Source organism: Dasypus novemcinctus, chromosome 18, assembly GCF_030445035.2.
Source record: "Dasypus novemcinctus isolate mDasNov1 chromosome 18, mDasNov1.1.hap2, whole genome shotgun sequence".
NCBI classification, from domain to species: domain Eukaryota; kingdom Metazoa; phylum Chordata; class Mammalia; order Cingulata; family Dasypodidae; genus Dasypus; species Dasypus novemcinctus.
Window position 1 is genome coordinate 72,948,637 of NC_080690.1, and position 17,862 is coordinate 72,966,498.

A 17,862-nucleotide genomic window follows, 5' to 3' on the forward strand; every position below is an offset into this window, starting at 1 on the left:
CTCCCTGCCCCACGCCCTCCCTCCACCCTGGAGACCACCCTCCCCTCAACAGAAGGCAAAAGCAGAGAGAAAGCAGGGCCATCGCACCAGCACCCCAGACAGCATCCAGAGTGCCTGCTGTCCTGGGCTCTCATTCCCCTAGGGGTGGTGGGCATTCCAGTAAGGCCGAGTCCAAGTACACTGTCTCCTCCACCAGCCGCCCATTTCCCTCCTGCTTTGTGGGCCCAACCCCCTTCCGGGATTAGCTCACTTGGCTCCCATTTCCCTGTAGCCCTCGGCCTGACCAGCTCCAGCCCCAATCATGGGGCTGAAGATCTTATGCCTCAGCTGCTCTGGTTTGGGCCTGGGCCCCATCTCTGGGCTCCATCTCTCCAGGGTCCAAGCATCACTCCCAGCAGACTCCTGACCCACCTGGAACAGGACAGTGACTCTTTGAGCTTCATGGACATTTAGTCCTCAGAGAAGAGCCTGGGAACCTAGTGGAACCCTTCAACTCTTCTGGGCTGCAACACACTACATCCCTGAGGCTCAGGGGCTGTTGGCCCAGGGCCTGCTTGGGTGAACTCTAAAAACCATTTCCCCCCAGTGCAGGGAGGGGGCTGCTGAGCTGGGGCAGAGCAGCTGCAGTGCAAAACCCTCGGGCTTCTGGGAGCAGGAGGGTCTGTAGGAAGGTAAGAGAGGACTCAGCAAGGAGACTGTTGCTTCTCTAATGCCATGGAGTCCTGACGTCAGAGCTCCCCACTCACAGAGCACAAAGAGGGTGAGCAAGAACTACAAGGAGCTCAGCACGTGCTGAGCTAGGCAGGTGAGCTCTCCTTCTTCACCTCTCCCTACTCGAGGCAGCTCCAGGACCCCAAGTTGGAGATGGGGGAGGCGTGCAGGGCTAGGGTCCCCCGTAACCAATTTAGCTGTGCAGGGGGGTTGCTGTGAGCATCACAGAGCAGCTGGAGAGCCTGGCTCTCACGGACGGGAAGTAGCGAGGCATTTCTTGGGACCATGAGGGCTTTGGGAGAGAGAAGCAGAAACAAAAGGAGAGCGAGGTAGGGTGGGTGGTGGGAGGCTGAGCTCCTGCCCTCCTCCTGGCCAGGCTCTGGGCTGTGCCAGCCTGTGAGGGGGCCGCTGGGGTCCTGGGCCTTCAGGAGAGGTGCAGGCAGTTTACCTGGCTGAGGTGTGGTGAGTAAATGCAGGTAGAGGCCAAGGGGAAACCTAAGGGAGTTGGAGTGAGGGTGGAGCTTTGCTAAGTGGAGGGTAGTGAGGGCAGCACAGTACTGTGAGTGCACGGACAGCACTGAGTCACACACTTGAAGGGGCTCAGATGGGACCTTCAGGTTGTACAGATGTGACCATAATTTAAAATGAAACACTGCAGACCTGCACAAGAGTGAACCTAATTTAAACCTAGAGTTTAGTTAATAATATTACTGTACTAACATTGGTTCATCAGTTGTAACAAATGTTCCACACTAATGCGACATGATGTAAATAGGGAAAACCAGGGGAGAAGTAAAACGGGCATTTAGTATTTTCTGGGTAATTTTCCTGTAAACCTATATGTACTCTAAAAAATAGTCTATTACAGAAATAAAAACATCAAAAAGCAGGAGGAGGTAAAACATCAGAGAGAAGCACAAGGAGCTTCCTTTGGAGTTGGCAGAAGGACTCTGTGGTGAGTGAAGACTGACTGTGGGGGAAGAGGTTGTGGGCAACCCTGGTGGCCAAAGGAGCATCCCGGTCTTGATCAGTCCCTTCCCGCAACCAGTAGCCGAGAACTGGGTCAGAGTCAGCCCAGCCAACTGTGGATAAGAGCATTGGCAGGGCATGACGACACACAGGCCCTCCTGCACCACCACTGACCTCCACACTTGTAGCTGGAATCTTGAATCCTGAGCCAGGGACCCTGTGGAAACCAGGTCAGCTGCAGCTCCAGCCCAGCACCCCCTGCCTCTCTCCCCAGGGGCACTCACCTGCCCACAGCAGAGGCAGCAGCAGCAGCATCTCTGAAGGGGGACCTGGGGCTGCCTCTGTCTGAGATGAGCAGAGGAAGGCAAGTGAAAGGGGAGGGATGGCAGGGGACACCCCGGAAGTTGGTGAGGAGCACAAGACCACAGCATTCACAGAAGAGGAACTTCAGCTCACAGGCGACCAGAGCTTGGGCCCCTCTGCTTAGAGGGGATGGAAATCCCAAGACCAGAGACCCCAGAGACCTGCCCAAGGGGGATGGCAGGAAGGACATAGTCCTGCATCCACCTGCCAATCTCTGAGGCTTCCCAGTCTCCGAGGCTCCCCAGTCTCCAGTATCTGTGCACAGGGGCCTCCAGGACGTCCGAGATGTGGGAAGGGGGTGGGTGCTGCACGTGTCCTCCCGGTCGAGGGGCTCTTCTGTGCATCATTTTCCACCAGGGAGTTCGTCCACTCCTGTTCTGGCCCAGAGAGCCCCAGCCCATCTAGAGCCGTGGGGCAGACAGTCCTGCCAGGGGTGGGATTCTACAGGGTGTTGTGAGGGTCTGGGCCAAAACAAAATGAAAGAATTCTACGAAGGGAGGCCTCTGTTCTCACCACTTTTATACTTTGCTTCAGATGGACTTCAGAATGAAGCGTGACCTCGGTACAGTCAAAGGTTGATTTGATTACAGCTCAGTGTTGCTCCAACCTGGCCAAGGCTTTGTTGGAAGCAGCCCCGGAGGGGCGGGGGGCACAGCTTGGTGCTGCAGCTCCTGTGTCACTCTGGCCTGGGGGAGACGAGGCGCCCACAGGGCTTTGGTGCTGCACTAGATAAAGGTTCACTGTGTCCCTGGCTTGGGGGTGGAGCCTCAAGTTGCGATGCTGTGATTGGTTAATCGTTGGGTCTGAGTAAGAGCATTGTTTAGGGTTTGGAGGATAGATGATCATTTTATGTTAATGAGGTATACTACCTGGGAGGCATTGACTGGCTGATTATTAACTGGGGTAAGGGATCCTATTGTTTGAAATTCTCTTATGTTATTGTTGGCTTCCTCCCTCTGCCAAGGGGTCACACTTTGCTTACCAGCCTGCTCCTTCATTCCCCTTTTTCTTTTATGGGAGATGGGGTGCAGTTTGAGTCTAGCTACCTCTTGGAGTATGGCCGTATGGTTAAAAGGGGGGGGGGCGGTTGGAACCAAGGGTCAAGAAAGAGGCTGGCAGCCTGACCCCATTTCCCCTGGGCCGGCTGGTGAATAAATTGGAAGGGCCTGCAGTCCAGGGGAGATGAGTGGTGAGAGCACTGAGCATGGGTGGGGCAGGAAGAGCAGGAGCAAGATGACCATCAGAGAGTTACAAGTGGGCAAGGACAGGCAAGAGCCATCTCCGGAGGGAAGAATTTGGTTTGTCCTCCCACTTCCACGTTTCAGTATCTTTTTTCGCTTCTTGGATTATGATCTGGATTTTTCCTGACCTGTTAACCTAAAAACAGCATTCATTTCCATGAATGCACAGAGAACAGAAACAGGAGAAAATAACAGATTTTGGGTCCCAGGGAGAGAAGAAAGGGTGGGAAAGATATAAAGCAAACTGGTTTACAGACTACAATCTCCATCACAGATTACAGATGCCCAGGTTCACTTGCTTGCTAATCCAGGCAGGGGAAAAAGACAAGAACAGGGGCCATTTGGGTTTTACACTTGCTTTGTAAGCAACTAATTATTCTGTCCTAGAAGAATGGCAGGGGAGGGGTCCCAGTTATTTGCTGTTCTGATTGGTTATCCCACTCATCAATCCCCTGGGAGCACCCAATGGTAAGGCACCTGAAGAATATACAGGGCTTCCCCTTTATTCAGAGGAAATTCTGCTCCAAATGGGGATCTCCTGAGGTCCTTCCAGCACCATCTTGTGGGGTATCCATGGCCACGTGTTCACTGGAGGCAGTTTTTCTGCCAGATCGCAGATTCATTTCTTTCTTACCTACCTAGCCTGCCTTGACTGCCCCCTCAAAGAGTTTACACTCTTATTCTTATTCTTAAATGGGTGCTGAAGTGAGATGGTCATTCTACTGTAGCTACTTCCTGCTGATTAGAGGCAGTAAGCCCTACCTGACAAGGTGTAAAACCTTTTGCTATTCCACTGCAGTTGAGGGAAGATGAATCTGGAACCATAGGTGAAGCTGGATGAAGTCCCTGTATGGCTAACAAAATGTTAGTTCTCAAAGAAATAAACAATGAGAATTTGTAGGATACATGGTCCCATTGAAAGGATACTGGAGCACACAAGTAGAAAAGGCCAGGGGCTTTTCTGATGCTGCACCTTGCTGAAGTCAGTGGGCTTTATTTGCAGAGTTTGAGTGCTGTTTAGGATTATTTCAGAGTGGTTTCCATAAGGAGAAACTACAGGAATTGAAAGTCGACAAGGTTTCTTAAGGGCTTTCTGGTTTGCCCTCCCCATAGCAACAGGCCCCTGGGCTAGAGTTAGAGGAAACAGCTTGCTTTGATAAAGACACTATAGCTCCATTTCTTGACCTAGTTCAGTCCATCAGTGGCTGGTATGCGTGCATCCTGTCAGGTGCTTCTGGGGAGCTTGCACTAACTTGGACAGCTGGATACACTGGAGATAAGCACACAGAGTGCAATTCCTTTAACTTTGCAAGCTGTGGGAGTAATCACAGCTCAGAGGAAAGGGCCTTCAATTTTGGATCTAATTGAAAGTGAGATTGTTTGATTTTTGTTTTGTGTGTCTGTGAGTGTGTGTGTGTGTTTTGCCAGGTTTTGATCAGAACCTGGTTTCCAGGCCCTGGTGAGGAAAGGTTACCCATAAACAGTCTTGAAGGGGCTAAGCTGAAGTGGGTCCTGGCCACCTTGTTTGCTGTTTCCTTCCTGGTCAGAAATGCTTAGCCCTGGCAGAGGGCATACAGGTCTGCCAGTCGTCCCCAGGATATGCGTGGGACAGGTTCTGGAATAAGGGCTAGGAGGGAGACCTGGGTTAAGCATGCTCATTAACTAATTTTAAAACGAAGTTTACCAGGACTTTTAACATATTCAATATCCCTCTGCATATGATCTAGGAAAGATTTCACCATAATCATCAGGCATATATCTAGAATAGGAATGATAGGGGTACATAACTTAATACTAATCAATGCACTAACTAATGCCTAAGTTTCTTTTTAAGCTGAAGTTAATAGATCTGGCTACAGGTTTGCAATACCATACATGTAATCTCTCCATGGGATCAGGCCGTGATGCCAATTGCACTTAAACTCTACTGACATCACTCTGGTAATCACTGCTCCACATGATATATCCTTCACACAGCCAGCACGCTGCAGCACCGTTGACCCTAGAGAGAAGCTGGGAAACTGGGCTCCTATATTCCCCTGGCCTGGTGCATAGTACCCTTCAGCACTTGAAACAGAGCAAGTCTGGAGGCAATATGCACTGTACGTCTGGCCATTTTCAGCCACTGCTGGCTGCTGCAAGAGCCAGAAACTGTAATGTAGTCTCCTTCAACTTCTGGAGCACAACCAGAGATGTAGTAGACACCTTTATTGATTTAGGGGTCAGTGATGAACCTAGCCAATATATCAGATTGAGAGGCAAATGCAGATAATTAAGGCCTGTACAAGAGAGTTTGACAGTGCCACAGTCTATCATTTTGAACATTTGTACATTTTCTAAACACTTCCAATGCAATGTGGAACATATCAAATAAAGTTAACTTCTGAGTACTTTCTTTTGTCTTCATTACCTTTACCAGGGGCAGAGATGGAAGTGCCCAGAGGGGTTTGGGGCTGTACTAGATATAGCTTCACTGTGCTCCAGCCCTGGGGGTGGAGCCTGAAGTTGCAATGCTCTGAATAGTTAATCATTGGATCTGTGTGAGAACATTAGTTAGGGTTTGTAGGCTAGACTAGCGGGTGTGTTAACAAGGTATACTAACTGGGAGGCATTGCTTGGCTGATTATTAATTAGGGTATTGGATCCTATTGGTTGAAAATCTCTTATCCTATTGGTTGGCTCTTCCTCCTTCTGCCTAGGGGTCACACTTTCCTTACCAACCTGCTCCTTCAGCATCCTTCCATCCATCTATCCAACCATCCATCCATCCATCTATGCATCCCTCCATCCATCCATCCATCATTTCATCCATGTGAACATTTGTCTTTTGGTGGCTGGGGCCAAAAAGTGTTATGACCTACCTGGTCCATGACCTTGAGATTTTCTCTCTCCATCTACATCATGTCCTCAGCAAATGCACAGGACTGTCAGGCTTAAAGGCTGTATAATAGTACATTGTGGGTTTTAAAAAATGTGATGTTGGAATTTTTTCCCTGGCATCCAGGATGTTGATTTGCAAAGCTTCAAGGACATCTTCAGAATAAGAACCTTGCAGCATCTTTTCATGTAAAACAAAGGAGCATACAGTGGAAAATATGAATAAGATATGCATCAGTAGAGAAGGAATTTCTTCACCATAAGCTCTCTGCAGTTGAATGAGTGTGGGCTTGCATGATTTTCCTGACATCCTCATCATATAAGTCAGCACTGATATTTATGCAAAATACATGCTTATCAGAGGTAAATGAGATTCAAAAGACATCATATTCCCAGAAAACATGAATATATGGTAAAAATTAAAATTTTAGGCTCAGTTCACATGGTTTTCCCTCTTGATCTATATAGCACGTATTTAAGTCCTTGAGACTTATGACATAAGAATATACTCATTTATGTATTTGTACAATCTTTACCCCAAGTATCTAGGTATATTTTCATTCAACCTTATTAATGTAGGCAGATGTATGAGGAAATTAAATGCCTGGTCAGTAAAATATTACCTTGTTCTAGGTTTAAAAAGTAAGAATGTGTTTGGTGATATGTAATAGAAAAAGCAATACATTTAATTTAACTACAAAAAGATTGTACCATGTACATGAACAAGGCAAATATTATGAAGAGAGCTGTCATTGTGTTTTTTAATGAACTTTATGAGATAGAATTTAAATAAATCAAAATACTTGAAGTGAACATGTCTAAGAATATGGACAAATGTGTACAAGCCTGTTATACTTCCACAATCAAGATAGAAAATATTTTCACCAAGTGTTACCTCTTAATTCTATTCCCCTTTACATCTAATCACCACTCCTAACTGCTGCCCCATTTGCTGTGACCTACTTGCTACTGGGACTGCTTTTGCCTATTTGGGAATTTGCTATGCATGTACTCTTTGTGGTTGTCCTCTCTTACTCAACATAGTATTCTTGAAATCAATCCAAATTGTTTTATATACATGTGATTCAGATTGTTTAATTACTAAATAGTATTCCATCATATGGGTATAACACAATCTCCTTCCTCCCTCCCTCCCTCCCTCCCTCTCTCTCTCTCTCCCCCCTTTACCCCCCAACCCCGGTTGACTGTTTTCTGTGTCAATTTGCTGTGTCTTCTTTGTCCGCTTCTGTTGTCTGCGGCATGGAAATCTGTGTTTCTTTTTGCTGCGTCATCTTGTGTCATTTCTCCGTGTGGGTGGCACCATTCTTAGGCAGGTTGCACTTTCTTTCACGCTGAGCAGCTCTCTTTAAGGGGTGCACACCTTGCACGTGGGGCTCCCCTCCGCTGGAGACACCCCTGCGTGGCACGGAACTCCTTGAGCGCATCAGCACTGCACATGGGCCAGCTCCACACGGGTCAAGGAGGCCCGGGGTTTGAACTGCGGACCTCCCATATGGTATATGGAGACCCTAACCACTTGGCCAAGTCCGCTGCCTGCAACAATCTTTTATATGTAGATCTGTTGTTTGGCATTGACATTTTCAGTATTCAGCTCTGAAAAATTTTCACAAAGCTGCCATGGTATTGAGGTACATATACTTTAATGGACACATTTCCATAGATATGAGTGCATACCAATAAGTGGAATTGCTGGATAAAAGGAAAACTTCATGTTCATCTTTAAAGGAAATTGCTAATGTCTTGTCAAAAGGGCTTGTTGTCTTTACCAACCCCATCAGCTGAGTTCCACTTGCTCCACTCCCTCATCGAAAATTCAAAATTGTCAATCTCTTAAATTTCAGCAATACCACCAGAAGTAGAGTGGAATGACATTGTGTGTTTTCATTTTTACATTTATTTATATTTTTAGTGTTAACATCATATGTATTTCTCCATCCCTGTAATTTTACCCTATAAATCTGTATATTTAAAGTGAGTTCCTTGTAGAAAAGAGATATTTGGGTCTTGTTTTTTATCCAACATGACAATATCTGTCTTTTAATCCATGTATTTAGTCCATTCAAATTTAAAGTGATTATTGATACAGTTGGATTAATATTTACCATACTGTATCTGTTTTTATCTATTGCATTTACATTTTATTTTAACCCCTCTTCTCCCATGTTCTTTGATTGTTTTTTAAAAATTTATTTATTGAAATATATCACTGATACATAAACATACATAAGCAATAAGTGTATAATAATAGTTGTGAACTTACAAAACAAACATATATAACATCATGCAGGACTATCATAACTCACCTTACCACCAATAACTTGCATTGCTGTTAAACCTTTTTAACTAATGATTAAAGAGCATTGTCAAAATATTACTACTGACCAAAGTTTTTTTCCTCCAACCAACTCTATTATTATCTTTGTATCATTTATATATGCACATACATAAACAGTTAAGTGTATAGTAAAATTGTGAACTTACAAAAAAACATGCATGACTTAATACAGTGGTCCCATACGCCAATCCTCCTCCAACACCTTCATTGTCAGGAGATGTTTGTTACCAATTATGAAAGAATATTGCCAAATCTTAGGACTAATCATAGTCTTTATCTTATATGTGGTGTGTTTTTCCCCCAACCCGCTCTATTATTATTTTTAAAATATATTGTATATGACAGAGGTTGTAAACTTATGAAACAGTCATGCACATGTGCAGAGCTCCCAAACAACACCACTCCATCAACACGCCACACTGGGGTGGAACATTTGCTACATATAAGATAATATCATCTGAATGTCACCATGTCCATAGTGTACATTTGGCTCACCTTCTCCATACTGCCTCTTTATCAACACAGTAAATCTTTTGCATAGATGCAAGAATATTATATTATTACTACTAACCACAGTCCATAGGTCACTCCAGCTGTATGTTTTGCATGTTTCTCCATATTCCCAGCACCCTGCATTAATGATGTCCATTTGCTCAAACTCACAAAGGACACTCTTGCATCTGTGCCATCAACCAAAATTCTCATCCAACTCTTGGTTTACTGTACTATTTGGTTCCTAGATTATTCTCTAGCATTCTATCAATTGGCATTTACATACGGGAATAACATTTTCAGTCACATCCCCATTTATAAACTAGCTGTTACTCACTCTGTGTTACCATGCACTCTATACATTTCCACACTTTTACAGTAAAGCTAATTAAAACTTCTACATACCTTAAACATCAGTAGTCCATCTCAGTTCTCCTTTATCTCCCATAAGAAACCATGACCTACCACCAGGTCTTGAAGATATTTTCCTACAATTTCTTCTAGAAGTTTTATGGTTCTTGCTTTTATTTTTAGGTTTTTGATCCATTTTGAGTTAATTTTTGGAAAAGGTGTGAGAGGGGGTACTCTTTCCTTCTTTTGGCTGTGGACATTCAATTCTTTCAGCACCATTTTTTAATGGATTTTTCTGCCTCAACTGTGTGGGTTTGATAGGCTAGTCAAAAATCACATGACCAGGGTGGCGGACTTGGTCCAGTGGTTAGGGAATCCGCTTACCACATGGAGGTCCAGGTTCAAACCCCCGGCCTCCTTGACCCGTGTGCAGCTGGCCCATGCGCAGTGCTGATGTGCTCAAGGAGTGCCCTGCCTTGCAGGGGTGTCCCTTGCAAGGAGTGCACTCCGTAAGGAGAGCCACTCAGCGTGAAAGAAAGTGCAACCTGCCCAGGAATGGTGTCTCACACACGGAGAACTGAAACAACAAGATGATGCAACAAAAAGAAACACAGATTCCCCTGCCTCTGACAACAACAGAAGTGGACAAAGAAGAAGATGGAGCAAATACACAGAGAACAGACAATTGGGGTGGAGGGGTAGGGGAGATAAATAAATAAATAAATAAATCTTAAAAAAAAATCACTGGACCATAGATGTGAGAGTCTGTTTCTGAACCACCAATGTGGTTCCATTGTTCTATATGTCTCTCTTTATGCCAGTGCCATGCTGTTTTCAGCACTATAGCTAGGTAATATGATTTAAAGTCTGGAGATGATGGTTTGCTTTTCCTTTTTAGGAAGTTTCAGGCTCTCCAGGACCCCTTACTCTTCCAAATAAATTTGATGATAGTGTTTTCAATTTTTTTTTAATGCTGGTGGAATTTTTATTGGGATTACACTGAACCTGTGTATCAATTTGGGTAGAATTGATATCTTTTTTTTTTTGTCACTGGCCAATATTTTTTTCTCTCCTCATTTATTTATTTTTTAAATGTTACAATTAAAAAATATGAGATCCCCATATACTCCCCATCCCCACCTCACCCCACTCCTCCCACATCAACAACCACTTTCATCATCATGGAACATTTCATTGCATTTGGTGAATACATTTGAAGCACTGCTACACCACATGGATAATGGTTTACATTGTAGTTTGTACTCTCCCCCAGTCCACCCAGTGGGCTATGGCAGGACATGCAATGTCCAGCATCTTTACCTGCAGTACCACCCAGGACAACTCCAAGTCCTGAAAATGGCCCCCCCCCCTCCATTTTATCTCTTCTTCCACTTCCCTACCCTCAGCAACTACTGTGGCCACTTTCTCCACATCAATGCTACAATTTCTTCCCTTGCTAATCATAATATTTCCCCAGCAGAACACCAGTAAGTCCACTCTAATCCATACTCTATTCCTCCATCCTGTTGACCCTGGGATGGTTATGTCCAGTCCCCCTCTACATCAAGAGGGGGCTTATATTCCACATGGATGATGGATGCAATTCTCCTGCTTGCAGTTGTAGGCACTCTTGGCTCCCTGGTGTGGTTGTTGACCTTCTTCACCTCCCTGTTAGCTGGCCGGGATAAGTTCAATAAACCAGAGTGTAGGAATTGCAAATCTGCTTAGGCTCAGGGCCTGGCTGTCACATGGACAGTCCAGAGATTCAGGTCTCCTGAGTATACACCAACCCCAGCACTAACCTCAGGTCCGATAAAAGTAACAAAAGAGGCATGTGTAGAAAGGTCACATCTGAGTCCAACTCCATCACACTCAGCAACACAAACTCCAAAGTAGGGCAAACTGACATGGCACTGAACCTCAGTGCCACCTGCCATGACCATAGAACCTGTGGGGCTCTATGGCCCTCAGGAGGACCAGTACCTGGGCTTGTATCTACTTTGACTGTCTCTGGGACTCTGCTGAGGCATGCATAAGCGTGACCCCTCTGATGACCTCCTGAATCTTTTTTTGAGACTCATAGTCATATAAACTCATTTGTCCTTTCTATTTCCCCCTTTTATCCAAGGTCAAAAAGCAGTTTTTAACACCTGATATAGCTTGTAGGCTGAAATATACTGCTGGTCTGAGTTGATTCTTTTATTTAAGGTCTTTTTCTAGTTACAAGAATTGTTATCTTGATAATATTTACTCTGACAATCCATGAGCATGGAATGTTCTTCCAGTTACTTAGGACTTTTTTGATTTCTTTAACACTGAGTTGCAGTTTTCTGAATACAAGTGCTTTACCTCATTGGTTAAGTTGATTCTTGACTATTTGAGTTCTGTCTGTCATATTTTATTTTCACCACTCTTTTGACACTTTTAGTGACTTTTGTTGATATAATATTCATTTTTAGATTCTCTTCCCGGGCTTCCTCTCCTGTCTTTTCTTTTCAGGCTCTAGCACACCCTTTAGTATTTCCTGAAAGTCTGGTCTCTTGCTTAGAAATTCTCTCAGTTTCTGTTTACACATGAATATGCTAATCTCACCCTCATTTTTTGAAAGATAGTCTTGCTGGATATAAGATTTTTGGCTGGAATTTTTTCTCTTGTAGTATCTTAAAATATCAGACCACTGTCTTCTTGCCTCCACGAATCTGGTGAGCAATCACCACTTAGTCTTATTGGATCTCCCTTTTATATATATATATATATTTTTTTTCTTTCTCTGTTGTCCTCAGAATTCTCTCTCTGTGGTTGACATTTGACATTCTGATGAGTATGTGTCTTGGAGTTGGTCTATTCAGATTTTTTAGGATGGGTCTACGTTGTGCTTCTTGGACATGGATATCTATGTCCTTCTGTACGGCTGGGAAATCTTCTACCATTATTTCTTTAAATATTCCTTCTGCCCCTTTTCCCTTCTCTTCTCTTCTGGGATACCCATTACACATATATTTGCATGCCTTTTCCTGTCATTTAGTTTCCTTGTACAATTTTTTCCCATTCTTTTCTTTATCTGTTCTTTTGTATGTTCACTTTCAGAGCCCATTTCTTCAAGCTCACCAATCCTTTCTTAGTCCTCCTCAAATCTGCTATTATATGATTCAAAAGTTTTTCAAAAATTTCATTTCTTACACTGTTCATTCCCATAAGATGTGTTACATTTCTATGTATGCTTTTGAATTCTTCTTTGTGCTCATCCATTCTCTTCTTAATTCTCCCTAATCTCTTTAGCCATCTCATTGAATTTATTAAGGGGATTTGTTTGAACATCTCTGATTAGTTGTCTCAACTCCTTTATGTCATCTGGAGGCTTATCTTGTTCCTTTAACTGGGCCATAGCTTCCTGTTCCTTTGTGTGGATTGTAATTTTCTGTTGGAATTTTGGCATCTGGCTTACTAGAGTATTTATTCTAGGTGCAGTTTTTCTCTTTGGTTTAGGGCTTCCTGCACTTTCCCCCTCACTGGTTGTGAAGTAGAGCCAAGCATGTAGTTGGTGCTGTAAGTTGTGGATGCTCAAGCTGCCCTCATTGCACCAGGGACTGATGAAGCTTCTCCCAACTTTGTCCTTTGCCAGCTGTGTGCAATAATCCAGGTCATGCAGGCCTAGACTGTAGTTGCCCAGAGAGACTGATGAAGCTTCATGCCACTTTCTCTCCTGCCTGGGGAATGGATGGAGCTGCAAGTGTGGGCACAGTCTATGTAGTATGGGTCCAAGATGACTGCAGTTGCCCTGGTAGACTTCTGATTTTCAGTCTGTGCCAACCAAAGTTACCTGCAGTTACCTGGATAGGCTGGTGCAGGGTTCACCAGCCTCCTCCATGCCACATAGAAGGCTGAAGCCTAGGCTAGGCTGTGGACTAGCTTCCCCTCAGGCTGGGGGCAGAATCAAAATGGCAGCCACTGGCCTCTTTCCCACTTAGGCTGATTCACACCCCAGCTGTTCCCAGGGTTATATCTGAGCTAGTTGTGCCTACCAATCCATGACCAAAATGGGCAGCCAACCATCTCCTCCTTCCCTGTTTTTGGAAATGTAGATTCCAATTCCAGTCATAGAATAGCTCCTGGGGTGGCTCCTGCCACCAGAATAGGATAATCACCTACCTCTGGGGCATGGCTGGTAATTTCCCAGAGAAGGTGCCTCAGGTCCCAGCAGCCTTCTCCCTGCTGGAGGTGGCAATGGGGCCTAGGCTCCAGCTACCATCTGACCTGGATGGATAGAAGTCAGTCACCATCAGCACTGATTTTCAGTCCACCCCACTTCTCCTTGTGTCAGGTGAAGAGTTAAGATGGTGGCTCCAGGCCTCTTTCTGACTTGGGCAGGCTAAAACTTTAGCCATTCTCTGCATTACCCTTTAGCCCGAGAATTTACTCATCCTTAACTGAAATTGGTAGTGAACCATTTTTTCCTCCCGTTTTCAGGAAGTGGAACTTTCAAGTCCAGCCACCGAATAGCTCCTGAGGTGGCTTGTGCCTTCAGCAGATAGTGGGCACTGGCCTCTGGGGCATGGAGCTCTCTACTTATGAGTCTTCTCTGCAGATGGGCAGTTTCCTCCTTCCATTCCTTCAAGGATGTAGCAGGATGCTCTTCTGCCTCCTTGAGCCCCCAAACAGGTGCTTCAGCTAGCTCCAGAGAGCTCTGCATGTTTAATAACTGCTCAGTAGCAGGAGCTGGCTCTAGGAGCTCCTTATTCCATGGTCATCTTGTTGGTTCTCTCTTTCTACATTTATTTTTAAGTTTACCTACAGTAAAGATGCTTTTTGTTGTGTACAATTCTGGGAGTTTCGACAAGTGCATAAACTTGTACAGCTATAACCACCATCAAGATACTGAAGACTTCTGTCACTGAAAAGATTCCTTCCTGCTTTTTTCTGGAAATCAAAGCCTCTCCCTTATGAATTCCCAAAACACATTGATCTAATGTCCATCCCTATTGTTTTCCCTTTCACAAAATATTATAAAAAGAAAATTAGATAAAAATGCCACCTTTAAAGTTCAACTTCATCCACTTAGCACAATGCACTTGACATGCATCTACATAATTGGTTAATTCCTATTTTGAATTTAGCCCAGTAAGGCCCATTTCAGATTTCTGACCTCCAGAACTCTAAAAATGATAATTTGCATTAATTAAACCACAAAAGTTATTGTAATTTGTAACAGCTACAATAGAAATTGAATACAGGTGATAACTAATTTCATTGACTTCTCCAGATAATCCAAGTATAGATAATTATTATTTTCTTCATTTCATCGGGTTAGAAAATTAAGAATGAGAGAAGTCAGGCCATTTTTCCATGTAGTAATGATGGATTCAGGATCCAAACAGGGACTAAGAAATTGTGACATATGACCAAAGGCCTCCTAAGAAATCAAAAAGGGACTAAAAATTATGATATCTGAAAAAGGACCTCCTAATTATGATATCTTTGTGCACCTGGTGTCAGTGCACAAAGCAAACACAAATCCAGACTTTATCCAATTCACTTTCTGGTATAGAGTCAGACATCACACGAAAGAGTAAACCTGTGACTTTAAATTATTATGTGATGGACAGAAACCGAGTGCAAGGGAGAGAATATCAGGGTCCCCATCAGTCCCACCTCTGCCCTCTAGGAGGTGCAAGTTTACGGGGAACTGGGCACTGAGCCACAGCACAGAGACCCAACAGAATTAAGGGGAGAGCGAAGGTTTCACAGTTCATCACACCCCTTCAGAGCAAAACACATCCAAATGTGGTTTGCACTTCCTCTCCTCCAGTTCTCTGGTGTGGGGCATTATTGATGGGGGGGGCACATCGTTGGGAGGGAGTTCTCCAGGGCATGTGCACAGGGTACATAAAAATGTTTGGATATTTTCATAGTGGTTACAGTTAAACATGACACCTGAGGGAGTGCTGAGTTCCTAGCCTGGGGGGCTCTATCACATTCCCCAGTGGAACAGCCACAATCTTCTCTCTTTTGAACTTCCACCTCCTTTCCCATTAATGGTTTTCCTTTCAAACTACTGCTGTCTAAGGGGCAAAAGATTTTGACTTTTGGAGTAATGAGAATATTTAAAATTCATGGAGGTGATGACAGTACAACTCTGATGAAAATGAGAACCAACAAGTGCACACTTAGAATGGATTTTACACAGCATGGGACTGTATGAAACAGGGAATCCAGTATAAAAGGAAAATATGAGGATGTTTTCTCCCGAATGATAGCAAATATATAATACTAATAATAGTAATATTATTTGGGTGGTATGGGTGAAAAATACACCAAATTTAAGATATGAGCTATAGTTAGAAATATTTTGATGATGCTCTTTCATGTTTTAGAACAAGTGTTTCACAACAATGCTAGGTGTTGATGTTGGGGAGACATATGGATCCATATGGATGTTTGCCTTGTAAATTCACAAATTTTAATATATACTCTTTGTTTATGTATGTGCATGTATGAATGATAGGTTTCAGTAAAAACAAAAACGTGCTTCCAGGTTTAACTGTCCCTTTCTCAGGCCTCACCCAATAGACATCACATCCACAACATGGACTCACAGCTTGCTCTCCTGGAAGTGTCCTTTTCACTTGCCTCTGGGAGAACACACTGCTTCACCCTGTGCTCCTCACTGCTCCTACCTTGCCAACTTTTCCTCATTGGGCTGTCCTGGGGCTTGTCTCCGTGCCTTCTGCCCCCAGTCACCCCTATTTCACCTCCAGTCACCCCTATTTCACCTCGTCCACTGTCATCACTCTACTTCAGCTCCTCACTGTAACAACTCCAGTCTGGATGCCTCTTCTGCTTTTGAGACATTTAGACTCAACGTCTGCCTTGCATCCAGCCTGGAGATCAAGCAGCCCCTCCAATCAGTGCTTCTCCTCAAAGCCCTTTGATGTCCTCTGTGTTAGACAGCTCCATCCACCCACTCCTCTGGGAAACATGCTGCCCTCAACCTTGCCTTTGTCTTTCCCTCACTCCCCTTCACTGGAAAATCCTTTAGCTTGACTTTCAAAACCTATCTAACCTGCATCCTCACTGCCAGCACCACCTCCCTGTACAGTACTGTGGTCTCCTGCCTGGCATGGACAGCAATATTCTTCTCATTGTCCTTTTTCCTACTGTTTGGAATTTTTAAAAGAGAGAAGCCATGGTATCCTGTTCAAATAAGAATCCAGTCATCTCTCCCCTCTCCCCAAAAGTTTCCAGCATCTTGCACTGGAAGGCCATTCTCTGTCTCCACCATCAGGCAGCTGCTCCAAACTCCTTTGGCCTCCCTTTGCTCTCAGACATTGGCCTCCTTGTTGTTTCCACAACACACAGGACCCGCTTCTGTCTCAGCAACTGCACTCACTGTCCCCTCCATTCCCTCTTCCCAGGATGCTTCCTCTGAGGTCAACTCAGAGCCTACTTCTTCCCAGATTGATTCAAACACCACCTTCACATATGACAGGGTGGAGAAAACCATCCCCAATGTGTCTTCTGCTGCTTTCCCTGAAGTATTTTCCTCCAAACATGTATCAACAGCCAGCTCTAATTTTATTTATTGTTAATTTATCTTCATTCTTCTCCTTCCTATCTCTGGAATGTAGACTCATATATTAGTGCATTTGACAAGGAGTACAACTGAAATTGACCATGTCCATAGTGCAATTGGAGCTCTGATTTCAACAGGGACAATGGGATGCTAGAGTGGTGGAAGCAGAGTGGCAGTGCTGAAGCCCTAGAGACTAGGTGGGTACATTGACTGTAAAGAGGTGCAGAGGTGAATTGGCAATCACCCTATCCTACAAAAGAGGCCCTTTTTTGGTAGACGTATTTGTATTTTAAGGGCAAGGGATACTCTACTTGATTTGCTGCTCTAAACCATTTATCACGTATCCCTTAAGGCTTCCAGTTTGAGGTGGTTACGGAGCAAGGGAAGGTTCTACAGCAAGCTCAGGCTTTCAAGCTAGACAGTTTACAGCTTCAGGGATAGAATTCAGAAGATCAAATTGTACTTGAAGTATGTATGACATTAGGAATGCTGTGTGCATTCTCTGGAGAGTCCCATAGAGCAGGTTCTGGCATTTTTCTTGCAAAGATATGCTCTGTTTTTCAGAACATGGTGGGTCTTTTGAGAAAGAGCTTCTGACATATTACTGGGCCCTGGTAGAGACTGAATAACTGATTATAGGATATTAAATGAATATATGATAGGGACCGCCCATTAGGAATGAGTTGCCAGCATCGGGAATGTGGAGCAGCAGCCCATCACCAGTTGAAATGTCCATGACTTGGCTTCAGTGGTCCACAAAGCATCAATAAGGCACAGGAGCAGGTGGCGCAGACCCCTTCAATACCTACTCCTAGGCAGTGTCTTGTATTTTGTGAAATAACCCCCATCCCTCAGCGGAAGTTCTTTATAATCATTGTCAGAGGATCAGAGTGTTCCCTATTGTGGCTTATACTTTGTTTTGCAATATCCTG

At 44.3% G+C, this 17,862-nt stretch overlaps 1 pseudogene; it reads right to left on the reverse strand.

The window, feature by feature from the left end:
• Positions 1 to 246: 246 nt before the first annotated feature.
• LOC101410936 (sialic acid-binding Ig-like lectin 6) overlaps positions 247 to 17,862 on the reverse strand; it is a 57,662-nt pseudogene continuing 40,046 nt past the window's right edge.